The following is an 11,972-nucleotide window of genomic DNA, read 5'->3' on the forward strand; positions in this document are numbered from 1 at the left end:
TCCACGGGGGGGGGGGTTTTTATTTTTTATGATCCCGATAGGAATAGGGTGTTTGTTGTCAACAAACGCTACTTTCTTGGAGGAGAATCATTATAAGGGAGCACTAGTCCACGAAGCAAAAGTCGTGTTTGCATGAGCTTTCCAATGAAACTATTGAAAACTTCACAAAGTTGTTGAGGAGCCCGCTACATTAGCAAGAGTTGATGATGGGATGTTCATCCAGTAGGTCAGCACTTCCACCTCAAGAGTTGAGGGAACCCTCGACGTAGTGGGAGGGTTGCGAACCCACCTGTTCGCTATCTGGGTTTTGCAGAAATCCTTGCTATGGTAGTAGATGGCGATATTGAGGATCCGTTTTCTTATCGAAAGGAAATGAAGGATGTGACCAGGATGAATGTGTCAAGGCCATTAGATCTCGCGATGGAGTCGATTGTACTTCAACTCCAGTATGGATCTTTGTAAATTAGCTGATGGGGTTCGACCTATAGGTCGTAAATGGGATCTACAAGCGCAAACGGGGTTTACGGGTGGGTGTTAATGGGAAGGTACAAACCTTCAAGGCCCGATTTGTGGGAAAAGGGTCATGACCTAAGTAGAAAGAGTCGACTATGAGGAGACTTTCTCGCCCGTTCTTGCCATTAAAGTTTGATCTGCATCCTCCTGTCTATTGCAAACTTATAATAATTATGAGATCTAGAAATGGACGTCAGAGTCGGCCTTTCTGAATTGGCAATTCTTGAGGAGACCATTTTATATGGTGCAACCTGAGGGGGGTTCATAGCCCAAGGTCAAGAGCAAAAAGGTTTGCAAACTGAATCGGTCCATTTATGGACTGAACAGGCATCTCGATCTTGAACATACTGTTTGATATGCGATCACGTTGTATGGCTTTGACCAAAACCGTGATGACCTTGTGTTACAAAAACGATCATCAACGCTTCAATAGTCTTCTTAGTGTTATACACAGATGATGATATCCTATCATTGAGGTCTCTGATTGTAGTTACTAACTGTCCAGATTTAAGACTGCGCTAGCGACCCAATTCAAAATTAAGATTTGGGAGAGGCTCAGTTTGTTCTTGGTTATACAATTATTTCGGTTCGTAAAGAAACAAATGCTTAGCACTATCTCAGACATTGTACATTAACAAGATGTTACTTAGTACTCGATTGCAGGACTGCCAAGAGGGGCGCCTCTGCCATTCAGGCATTGAGTCACTTTGTCTAAAATGTGTCCTAAGACGCCTTAAGAGGAAGTTGGAGAAATGAGATATGTGTACCCAATCATGCTCTCCGTTGGCGTTTATGTACGCAAGTCTTCTGTACGTTTTAGTATATCTCTACGCCAGTGGAATAGTCAGTTACGGGTATTCGAATAGTTAGCCCAGGTCTAGGGCGTTCACTGGACTGCACTGAGTGAAGAATATCCTCAAGTATTTTTTGGAGATCGAGGTAAGTTACCATGCTCATGCTCATAGTTCTAGACATTTATTCTTCACCGGAGACAATCTTCTCATTGTCCCCTGGGTAGCTTGGATAAGGTCGAGAAACAGTGTTTGGGTTAATTTAAAATGCTCAAATTGACAAGAGGAAGTTTGATTATATATGATATAAATGGACTGATTAATTATATATGATATAATTGACTAAATGTATGAGATACATTATTTTGGAGGAAATTAGATATAAATATGATTTATATCAAGTAGAGGAGAAATTACTAGAGTAGATATGTGATATCAAACTATAGGGTAAAAATATAATATGATTATATTTATTATTATTTTAATTGGTTAATTATATGATAATTAAGCCAAAATCACGTTCGGATGTGTGTTAGTGGAGCATCGTCGATTATTTAACCGATGAATAAAAATGAAATTGGTTTCATTTTGAATCGTTCGAAAATCTGGAAAAAGATAGAAGAGCACGTTGGTGAAATAGTAATCGATCGATTAAAATTGAGAGCCCATGCGATAGTCACTCTACACCTAAACGAGCATCCACCTCGCGCCTAAATGATCGTACACTAAGTTCTAAACGATCGTATAGTGTGTCATGTTAGCTAAACGATCGTATAACTTTTCCTAAACGATCGTTCACCTTTTCCTAAACGATCGTTCAGTAAAATCTACACGATCGTGTAGTTTCTCCTAAACGATAAGCATCTTGCTATACGATAGCGTCTTTTTCCCTCCCACTTGCTTATCGCCTACACGATCTGTTCTTCCTCTTTCCTCTACCAAATTCACCAAAGACCACGCTTAGGTTCTCACTCTAAGAATACCTGGGGCTCTTTTCTGGTGGTGTTGTCCCCGTTGCATTTGTGAGTTTGCGGTTGTTCATGCTACTGCAGTCGATGCATCTGCTAGGCATTAGTTGATCGGTTAGAGGTTTTCGCTGCGTTGAGTTTCGAAGTTTAAAGAACGTCTTCAACTAGTATGGCAACTCTCACCCTTGTAATTTCTTGTTCAAAGCATACCGATAATTACTATTTATTTGTATAACTGTATGCTTGAATGTATTTGATGTATTTCAGCCACTGTGAAATTGGAGCGATCCGAACACGCTCATGGAACTCTTTAGTAAGAGATCCTTCACATACATGCTAAAAAACAATTAATGGATCACAATCATCGTTAAGCTAGAAACAAGTTCATTATTTATTTGATTAAGTCCAAGTTCACGAACGTTGGTAGGACGTATAGGTCGAAGGATGCCATGCAAGATATGCGGGAGGGATATTGTGTCAATATTAGTTATACGAAAGCTTAGCATTCTAGAGAAGAGGCATTAGTAATGATCCTAGGTAGGCTGGAGGAGTTTTTTGGTCAGTTACATGCTTATGAGGAAGCTTTGAAGATAACAAACCCTGGCGCTGTTTACAAATTAAAGCTTTAAGATGATAGGTACTTCAAGTATGTCTTCATGGCTTTGGGTCTATCAGTATGAGGCTTCTTGAACTACATAAGGCGTGTTTTGGTTCTTAACAGGACACATTTACGGGGTAAGTTTAAAGGTGTCATGTTAAGCGCGAATTCGGTGGATGGGAACGGTCAAATATATCTGGTTGCATTTTCCATTGTGGATGTTGAAATGGAAGAGGCTTAGACATGGTTTTTAAGTAGGTTAAGGTGGCAGTTAGGACTATATTTGAACTTGTCATTATATCATATTGTAAAGCAAGCATTGGCAAAGCAATCAGTAAGGTATTTTCTTCTACCTTCCATTGTTTCTGTATTCATCATATAAGTCTAAACCTACTCAAGCATTTCGGGAAAAAAGCTCTCCTCCTCGATTTCTTCCTAGCTGCAAAATCACCTCAAGACTACTTTTCAAGTACATTGGGCCAAAATTATCCCAATCGAAGGAGTGGGCCAATACTTGAAGGAGATTGGATTTGAAAAGTGTGCCAAGGCATTTCAATGTGGACAAAGGTTTGATTAGATGACTATAAATGCGGGTGAGAGTTTAAACGCTGTAATATTTAATTATCTTAAGCAAAGTATCAAAAGAAGGTAGAAAACAAACACCGTTGAAGATAAACAAATGCACTAATAAATAGATTTGTTCATGTATATTTGCAAAACAAACTGACATCTAAAGATATCCATATTTGATTATGTCAAAGTGGACATATCAGACTCAGTTACAACATACTCAAACATCTTGGAACAAAATATACCACAGTCTCTGTTAATTGGTTGCTGCGGTGATCCTCAACTCGCTCTAGCTCCCAAGGAGTCAATGGCAGTTCAGGGTGAGCCAGCATCACACTCGCTCTGTGAAGTAATGCGGTGTAAACCTTGTACTCCATTTTCCCTACATAAGTGAGTAATAGGTATGCCAAGTAAAGAGTAAGGATATGCTCAAGTAAAGTAGTGAAAGGAAGTAAAGAAAGTAGGAATATGGAGTAAGAAAATTCCAATTAATGGAAAAACCTAGTCTCGAGTTTTAAATAGTTTAACAAGTGAAAAATTAGCTAAGTATAGAAGCCAAGAGAAGGCATGCGTTGGTGTTAGGAATCATTGATGCATGAGATTGTGTGTGTGGCAACCAAGGCTTGTGAAGGTTGTGAGAGATCTAACTGTTGAAGCTAAGGACAAACTATGTGTTGGAACTAAGGATGAACACATGAGTTGATGGATTTTTCATAATGCGTTGACAAGGCATGCGGCAGCAAGGGGCTTGCAAGGTTAGTGAGGATGTGGGCAAGGCATGCTGGGCGTTGGTGCGGAGCCTAGCGCATGCGTGCAAGGGATCGTGCAATGAAAAGGAGCCATCGTGCAATGAGTAGGTCAGGCGTGAGTGAGGAAGCACTTGGTTGCACGCGAGCAAGGTGCTGGGCATTGAGGCGTTGTGCGAGGGTGATTGCATAGTGCATGTGGGGCTGCACGAAAGACACTAGCGATAGGCGCTAGACGATGAACGGAAGAAGATGAGGTAGACGATATACACTAGGGTGCACGATGGTTGCAAGGCTAAGCATTGAGGTTGGGCGTGCGTGCTTACCAGTGTGCGGCGATGAGCACAAGGCTTTAAATACTCGATGCACGCTAAACCTATGCGATGGAGCGAGGAAGTATACGCCAAGGTATGCGATTGTGTTGGAAGGCTGTGCGATTGCTTGGAAAGCGTTGGTAGTCTTGACGTAAGGTACATGAGGCATGTGATGGTCGATGGTTGAGCATCGAGGAAGGCTTAATGCTTGGTTGATGATATGTTAAGATTAAGCTATGCGTGGGCTAGGACATGCGTTGGTCTAGGCATGCGACCGTTGAAGGAGGCATGCGACCAAGTAATTGCAAGCGTTGGCTTGAGAGTTGATCCTTGCATTGATGACCAAGAGGAAAGGATCAACATAGTGACTGATCAGCTAAGCCAGTTGTCATGCTTAGGTTTGGTATTATCTTTTTAAGGATGAGGTGGCAGCTTATCAATAAAGGTTTATCATGCAGCTGCTAGTATAAAAAGGATGTTTGGCTTTGAAGAGAGAGTTTGAGCAATTCACTCGTGCAAATGGAGTGATTTTAGAGCCATTCAAACCTTGATTGTGTCTAGTTGCTGACATTGAGTTGCTAGAAGGAAATTCCAGAGGAATTGGGCTGGAGGTTGAAGAATCCAGCTAAAGGTTGAGCTCTCGGGTAAGCTTGGGCTAGTTGCGGTAATTTGAGGATTTCGGCCAAACCACGAGAATTTCTAAGCTAAAAATTTATGGTAATCTTGCTAAGACATTTTAGAGCAAGTTTGTAGAAGGAAATTTCTTGAGAAAATTCCTGAAAAATTAGTTATTAAAATTATAAGTTGAATCTGGAATCTTGAACAAGCAGGCAGTTGCTTGGGTTGAACAAGCAAGCAGCTTGAAGAGCCAGACAGTGATGTTGAACGCACGCGTTAAAGGCTGAGTGTTGTGCAAGGGATAAGTTGGTGCAAGGTTGTGCTGGAGCATGAGGCGCGCGACTAGATGAACGCATCGAGCATGAGTTAATGTGCCACAAGTTGGGCGCATAGGCTGAATAGTTGGCGCAAATGCTAGCTATGTGATGGGCCATGCGATGGGCTATAGGCGTGGGCTGGAAACTCGAACACATAAGAGGCTTGAACACCTAAGGCAAGACATGGACTCATGCGATGGATGCATAGTGACGTTCTTACTGCCTAGTCAAGTTAAAGCTTGAGAAATTGGCTAAGTACTCAACGCCTAGTAGTCTTGGGCGTTGGAGGGTTGACATCAAAGACAGTAAGTGACTTTAAATGTTTTCTAAAATCTTTGTGAATGATTGTTCAACTTATGTTTATTGAACATACTTATATGATGTTTACTATGTGTTGACTATGATGTGTGAAAGAATGGCTCAGTGTTTCACTAGCCATAATAGGCGATAGCCCTAGGTGCTATTGAGTTACTAAATCCTAGTAGAGCTAGGGTTGTACCTTAAGAAGTATGAGAGGCTGAGTACTGAGGGACCCGAGGAGAAAGTACTTAAGCGAAGGACTAGATATGAGTTAGAACTGAAACTGGGCCATGAGAGCATAAGGCTACTTGGACTTGGACAGAGGAGCCATACACCTCAGGTGATGAATAGAGAGTCACACGTTGAGGGGAGGCATTGAACAAAGGAGTCATATCTTAATCCTAGGAGCCACACCTTAGGCGTTGAACGGAGGCATCACACTTGAGGAAGGTGTTGGACAGAGGAGTCACACCTTAAACTTGGGATTGGTTGAGTAGGACTAGGTGAGGTTAGTGGACGAATGAGTCACTTCTTAACCTAGGGATTACTTAGAGTAGAGGGTTGGAGCGAAGGTTTCCTTCCCTGGCTATACAGTGAACCAGCGAGGCTGGAACATCGAGTAGAGCTTACGAGCCACTATCAGATGAGGAATAGCCGGTTATATTCTAGTGCGGATACATTGTGATGTATTATGTTGTGCTATATTTTATGTACTTACTGTTTATTAAGTTATGCTCAATTTAAGCTTTCAGTACTGATTTCCAGTTTTAATGCATAGTTTATGATTTTAAAAGCTAGTCACTCACTAGGCTTCTAACTCATGTTCTTAAATGTTTTCTTCCCTCGGGTAGCGGTCACTTCCCAGAGGATGTCTTTGCTGCTGCTCTACCACTCAAAGACATAGGTTGAAGAAATTGATGACTCTATAATTGTTAGTACACATGTGTCTATCATATGGGGACTAGTGTAGTATGTTGGGCTCACAAAGTTGTAATGTACATAAGGGTATGTATGAACAATGTTTAAAACCCTGTAATGTAAATGTGTTAAGGTTTGAGTTAATCTGTTCAGTATGTTGATGAAATGTATGTATACCAGGGTTTAAGACAAGTCAAACAAGTTAGTTAGGCAGTAAGTGCTAGCGAAAGGGTTGGTAATTGCTGGAGTCACATCTCCTTCCAGGTTAAGAGGGTAATCTGGGATGGGGTGTGACATGCGGGTACAACCTTTCGCATGACCGCCAATCATACTCCAGTTCCGGCCAAGTACAGAGTCTCTTGTATGAATCCCTAACAACTAACCTACCTTGCACCATGTATATCTTGACCAGTATCCATTGTACGTCGAGTATATTGTAAGGCATATATATGGCATCAACTGTTGACCATGGAATACTGTAGTCAATTAGCTCGCCTTAAACAGACTTCAGTATTGTGCTTGCTTTATCCCAATCATATGTTGTGGTGCATTGTGACTTTTTCCACTCAGAGAACAACTTATGTGGATGACGGAATAAGTTTTGTCAACAAAATTAAGTACTATCAACATAAAAAAACACATTGTAAATAAACTATTGTTATTAACTGATGATAACTTATAGTAACTACTCGATCACTTGTCGTGAACAAATAGATACTTTGAGTCGGAGAATTTTCATTCAATATCTTGTTTTGTAAAAATATGAACAAGATATTCATAGTCAGCTTGTGGACGTTAAAAACTATATTAATGAAGACTATCCAAAAAAAAAAAAAAAAATTGAAAATATGGAAAAAGTTTAGATGGTTACCTCTTCATCCAACCATTGACCCATATAAATTAGGGACTTCCACCAATCATTCCTTTTTCTAGACAGTACACACAGTCGCCACAAGTTTAACAGTGTTATTTGTGGATGATTTGCCCACTCCATCATGTACTTCTCCATATGTTTTTGAACTAGGACCATCGAGTTATATCCCTTATGTTCTCCCTTACCCTTATTTTGTTTAGATTCAGAGGCCTTATATGGTGATGATAGTTTCCACGAAACCTGGCGTGTACGCACCAATCTGTTTTTTATTGGAACATGTATAAGAACTAGAATTGGGTCATCCAGTATCTCAACTGCCTCTTGTTTCACCTTTAATCGAGCAGCTTCCCATTATTCCTCCAATGTCTGAGATAATTTTGGCATTCCTCATCTATTTTCGAACGATCTAGTTTTTTTATCGACGTATCCTGTCAAATAACTATTAGGTACATAGTACGACATTCAAAGGCACACATCGACATCGTAAAATACTAACCTTAACATTTCAATATTTGAGGGTATAGGTGTCTTGCCCTTGCGACTGGTTGTCCCCCATGTTTTATCCCTATCCTCCTCATCCACTGTTTGTACTATTCGAATTAGAAAACCAGATTGACCAAAATGAATAAACCTAATATAACAGTGTATGTAAAACCTGTAGAGTATGAACCGATTGGGTATCAGTAACTGATGTACTATATGCCTTTTGTCTACGTTTTGTTCTCGGACCTTATTTACGCAGACTATGTACAATGACCGAGGTGGCATCCTTCATTGGTTAGGTCTTTAGGGCTATAACTAATGTAAAGTATTCCTATTTTAATAACAACGTATGTTAGCTAAAATTAAAATTTATGAGAGAGTAATTTGATCTATTGAGTTTCACATACCATCGGTTCTTCAAACTCATCCTTGTCTGTGCCATCGACACCTGAAGGCACAATCTCCATGACACTAATGTCCTGTGAGTCAAGAGTAATCATCTCTTGTCCTCTGAGTACCGGTTCTTGAGGACTACCAATATCCTCTTCGGTGTTAGGAATGATTTGGAGAGCGAGAAAAACCGAGTCATCCTTTGCTCTATCAGCTCCTCCTTCAAAGGGCTCTGATGCAATATCCCCCACAGCTTCAGACAGGGCACCAACATTCTCAGACACGATATAAGGGAAATCAGTTTTGGGCTATACATCGGCATCATCAGATTGAGCAACATCTTTTCCCCACAGTTGCGTTAAAAGACTGTAAGCGAATGTACAAATTTGTAAAGATCGTATAGGTTCAGAGGATAATCGTACCTTCAATATTTTCCTAAGATATACCATCAATAGAGACATCCTGTTGAACATCAGCGACATTAGAATGGAGGGTGTCGAACTCAGACTTACCACTGGCCTCAAACTGATCTATGTGACTCTTCAATTGTTTTATCTCTCCCATAACGCAGGATGTCTTGGTATCTGATACTCCATAACGCGTCGAATGTGGAGAATTGCCAGCATCGATGTCTGGTCTGCGAGTGGGCTTCGAAGAATTGTGAACGTTGATGTTCGGACGAGAGGGATCTTCTTTCACCCTACTCATTTTAACATCAACATGAACTCGGTCCTGGTCTTCGTCTTGCTGGTCATTGTGTCCATGATTATCCTCATCGTCATCGTGATCACCTTTACAATGAACATGATCTAGTTGGACGCTAGGAATATTCTCGTCGTCACCATCGTCATGACGGCCCTCACCCTTGTCGCCACAATCACTTTGATCATGGCCAACATCACCCTCGACACGATGATTGTCACCCTCACCAACAGGACTAGGTGGGAGGACGTGTACTTCAAGAGCAAGAACTACACGACCCATATGAGCTACCTCTTCCTCTGTTGGTACTAGTCGTATCGTTATAACAGGGTTTCTCTGCATGTGACAGGTTAGGGTAAAAACAGAATGAACATATAACAATATATCAAAAGAATTTCAATTTGTTGCCCGTCGTATCGTGAAAATATCTCTGTTCAATGAGGCATATGTTGGGTTTTTCCTGCTCTCCCATCAAGACAAGCATGGAATGACTGTCTCACTAGTACGAGTTGCCAAAATATCTCTTAGCAAAGAAATCATCTCATATTCCTACACCTACAAACAGGAAAATAGAGTCAAAACATAAAAAACAATTGACGATAATTGAGAAGGAAACACGTGTAGAAACCGTATGTGAACTAACCTGTAAGGCAAATGGGAATCTGTACAGGTTGTATCTAGCTAGAGTCCTAGGTTCTACTCGAAAGCTCTCTTAAGACTACTGGTAGTCTTCTAAAAAATCACATTACTCTAGTCGTGATTGCAAAAAATCTTCCAGTCATCCACAATGCCAAGAATACTATAGTTAAACACTTGCTTCTTTTCCCTCCCCATCATGACTAACTCTATATGAAATATGCAAGTGCCACTTTCACTGCATCCTCGTCATTCCTAAAGTCCATGGCAAGAAAATGTTTCTCGGCTTCAAACTGTTTCAATTTAGGTCTATCGTTGAAGTATAAGTTTCTAAGCCTAGTAAGGTTAGGATTATTCTGCACCACTCGCATTTGTACCTTAAACCCAGTGATGAGGTCAAACTCATCCTTAACGAATGATATCCTAGACCCAAACATATTAAAAGAAATTACGTTCGGTCTATCATCCACAACCTTTCTCAAAAGTAGGTGAGGTATCAGTTGTCCATTGAGGGAGAGAGTACTATCTAAGATGAGTCCGAAAATGTTCTACCTAAACATGTCTAACTGAACTCTCATTAACATCATCCAAATCACCATACAAGTCTTAGCCAAATGAGAACACGTAGATAACGAAGACTTAAAGTATCATGTTGGCTCGATCCTCAGCTCCATAATAATTACCTATATGTGGTACAAAATATGATACAATGTTAAAATTCCTAGTGAAAGAAAATACCCTTAATAAGAACGAACTTCACGAAAAAGAAGCCAAAAAGCCATCACCAAAAGACAAATCTCGTGAAGTTTGTAAAAGAGCTTGAGTTGTACTCTCTATGGTTTGTCTCATGAAGTTGAGTTGATCTCTGTCTTTTGTCTTGTGAATTTACTTCACGAGACAAACTTACAACATTACAAGACAAATGACATAGAGCTTTTGAGCTATTTTAAGAACTTCCCACTGTTGCGAATACTTCACGATTCAAATATTCGCAACAACTTCACGAGATACTTGTCTTGTGAAGTTCAATACACCCAAAAAAATGGTAAATCAAACCTAGACGAACATATAGTCACTACCCCATATATTTTACCGGTTCTTTTAAGTTCGTTAAAGTTCAAAGGATGATAAAAAAGGGGTTTTGGGTTTTTCACTACCCATTCCTGTCAGAAATCACATAGATTCCCCCTATAAGCAATATAATCAATACATTTAGAAAGAAAGAAAATGGAAAAGGTACCTTTTTTCAAAATTTGATTCGGCCGAAGGGGTAACGAAATACGAAAGATGGATCTTTTTTACAGAGGTTGGGGAGTCTTTGCGAGAAGAGAGTCCAACAATGGTGAAGAAAACTCAATGAGAAGATGAAGAATAGAAAACCCTAACTTTCATGGGATGATGAGATTTGATTTAGCTTTTTAAAATGATCATTTATTGAGGGACAAAATTGTCTTTTTACGTGGTGGATCCCTCTACTTAAAGTTTGAAACTTTGAAAAAATGGTTAAAAAATGTAGATTTTAAAGATGAGGTTACTTTTGAATGGGAGAAAAATTTTCGGATCAAAATTGGATATTTTCCACAAAAATTTCAAAATAACGATTTTCCTTAAAATTGCAATTCTAATAACTGAATAAAATTTAATTGGAGATTTGGTAAAAGGTTAAATTAAAAAATAGAATGGTGAGGAAACAAGATCCAAATATACTCATGCCTTTTAGAAAGTGAGTGTAACCTAATATGCAATTTTGCAACTTCAACTCAATTTAAATGCATGGTGAACCAGATTCGATACCTATTTGACCTTCTAAAAAGTATCTTTTGGGGGTTAAGCCATTAAACCTATATATTTGTGGCTAGTATGAATTTAAGTAATTAAGAAACACAATCCTTAGGTTTTAAAGTTTTGCCCGATAAAAAATAAAGTCCTATCTCTAGGCTCTTTTCCTAAATTGCTTTTATGAAAACCAAATTTCACTTTCGATGTTAGATTCAATTTTTATATACTAATCTAGGTGACTAATCTAAACTAATAGTGAGTAAATAAAAATCAACGAAAAGCAAACCAAAATATGAATTGAGTCTAACTTATTTTTTTCCCCCACATATTACTTTTACTACTTTCTTTAAGGCATTCCTTCTACTACTTTCTTTAGTACATTCACAAATTTGAATCCCAAACCAATACTTAGTTCATGAGTAAAGAAATAAAGAATAAAACTTGTGATGAACAAA

This window comes from Benincasa hispida, unplaced genomic scaffold (assembly GCF_009727055.1).
Source record: "Benincasa hispida cultivar B227 unplaced genomic scaffold, ASM972705v1 Contig207, whole genome shotgun sequence".
Lineage (NCBI taxonomy): Eukaryota > Viridiplantae > Streptophyta > Magnoliopsida > Cucurbitales > Cucurbitaceae > Benincasa > Benincasa hispida.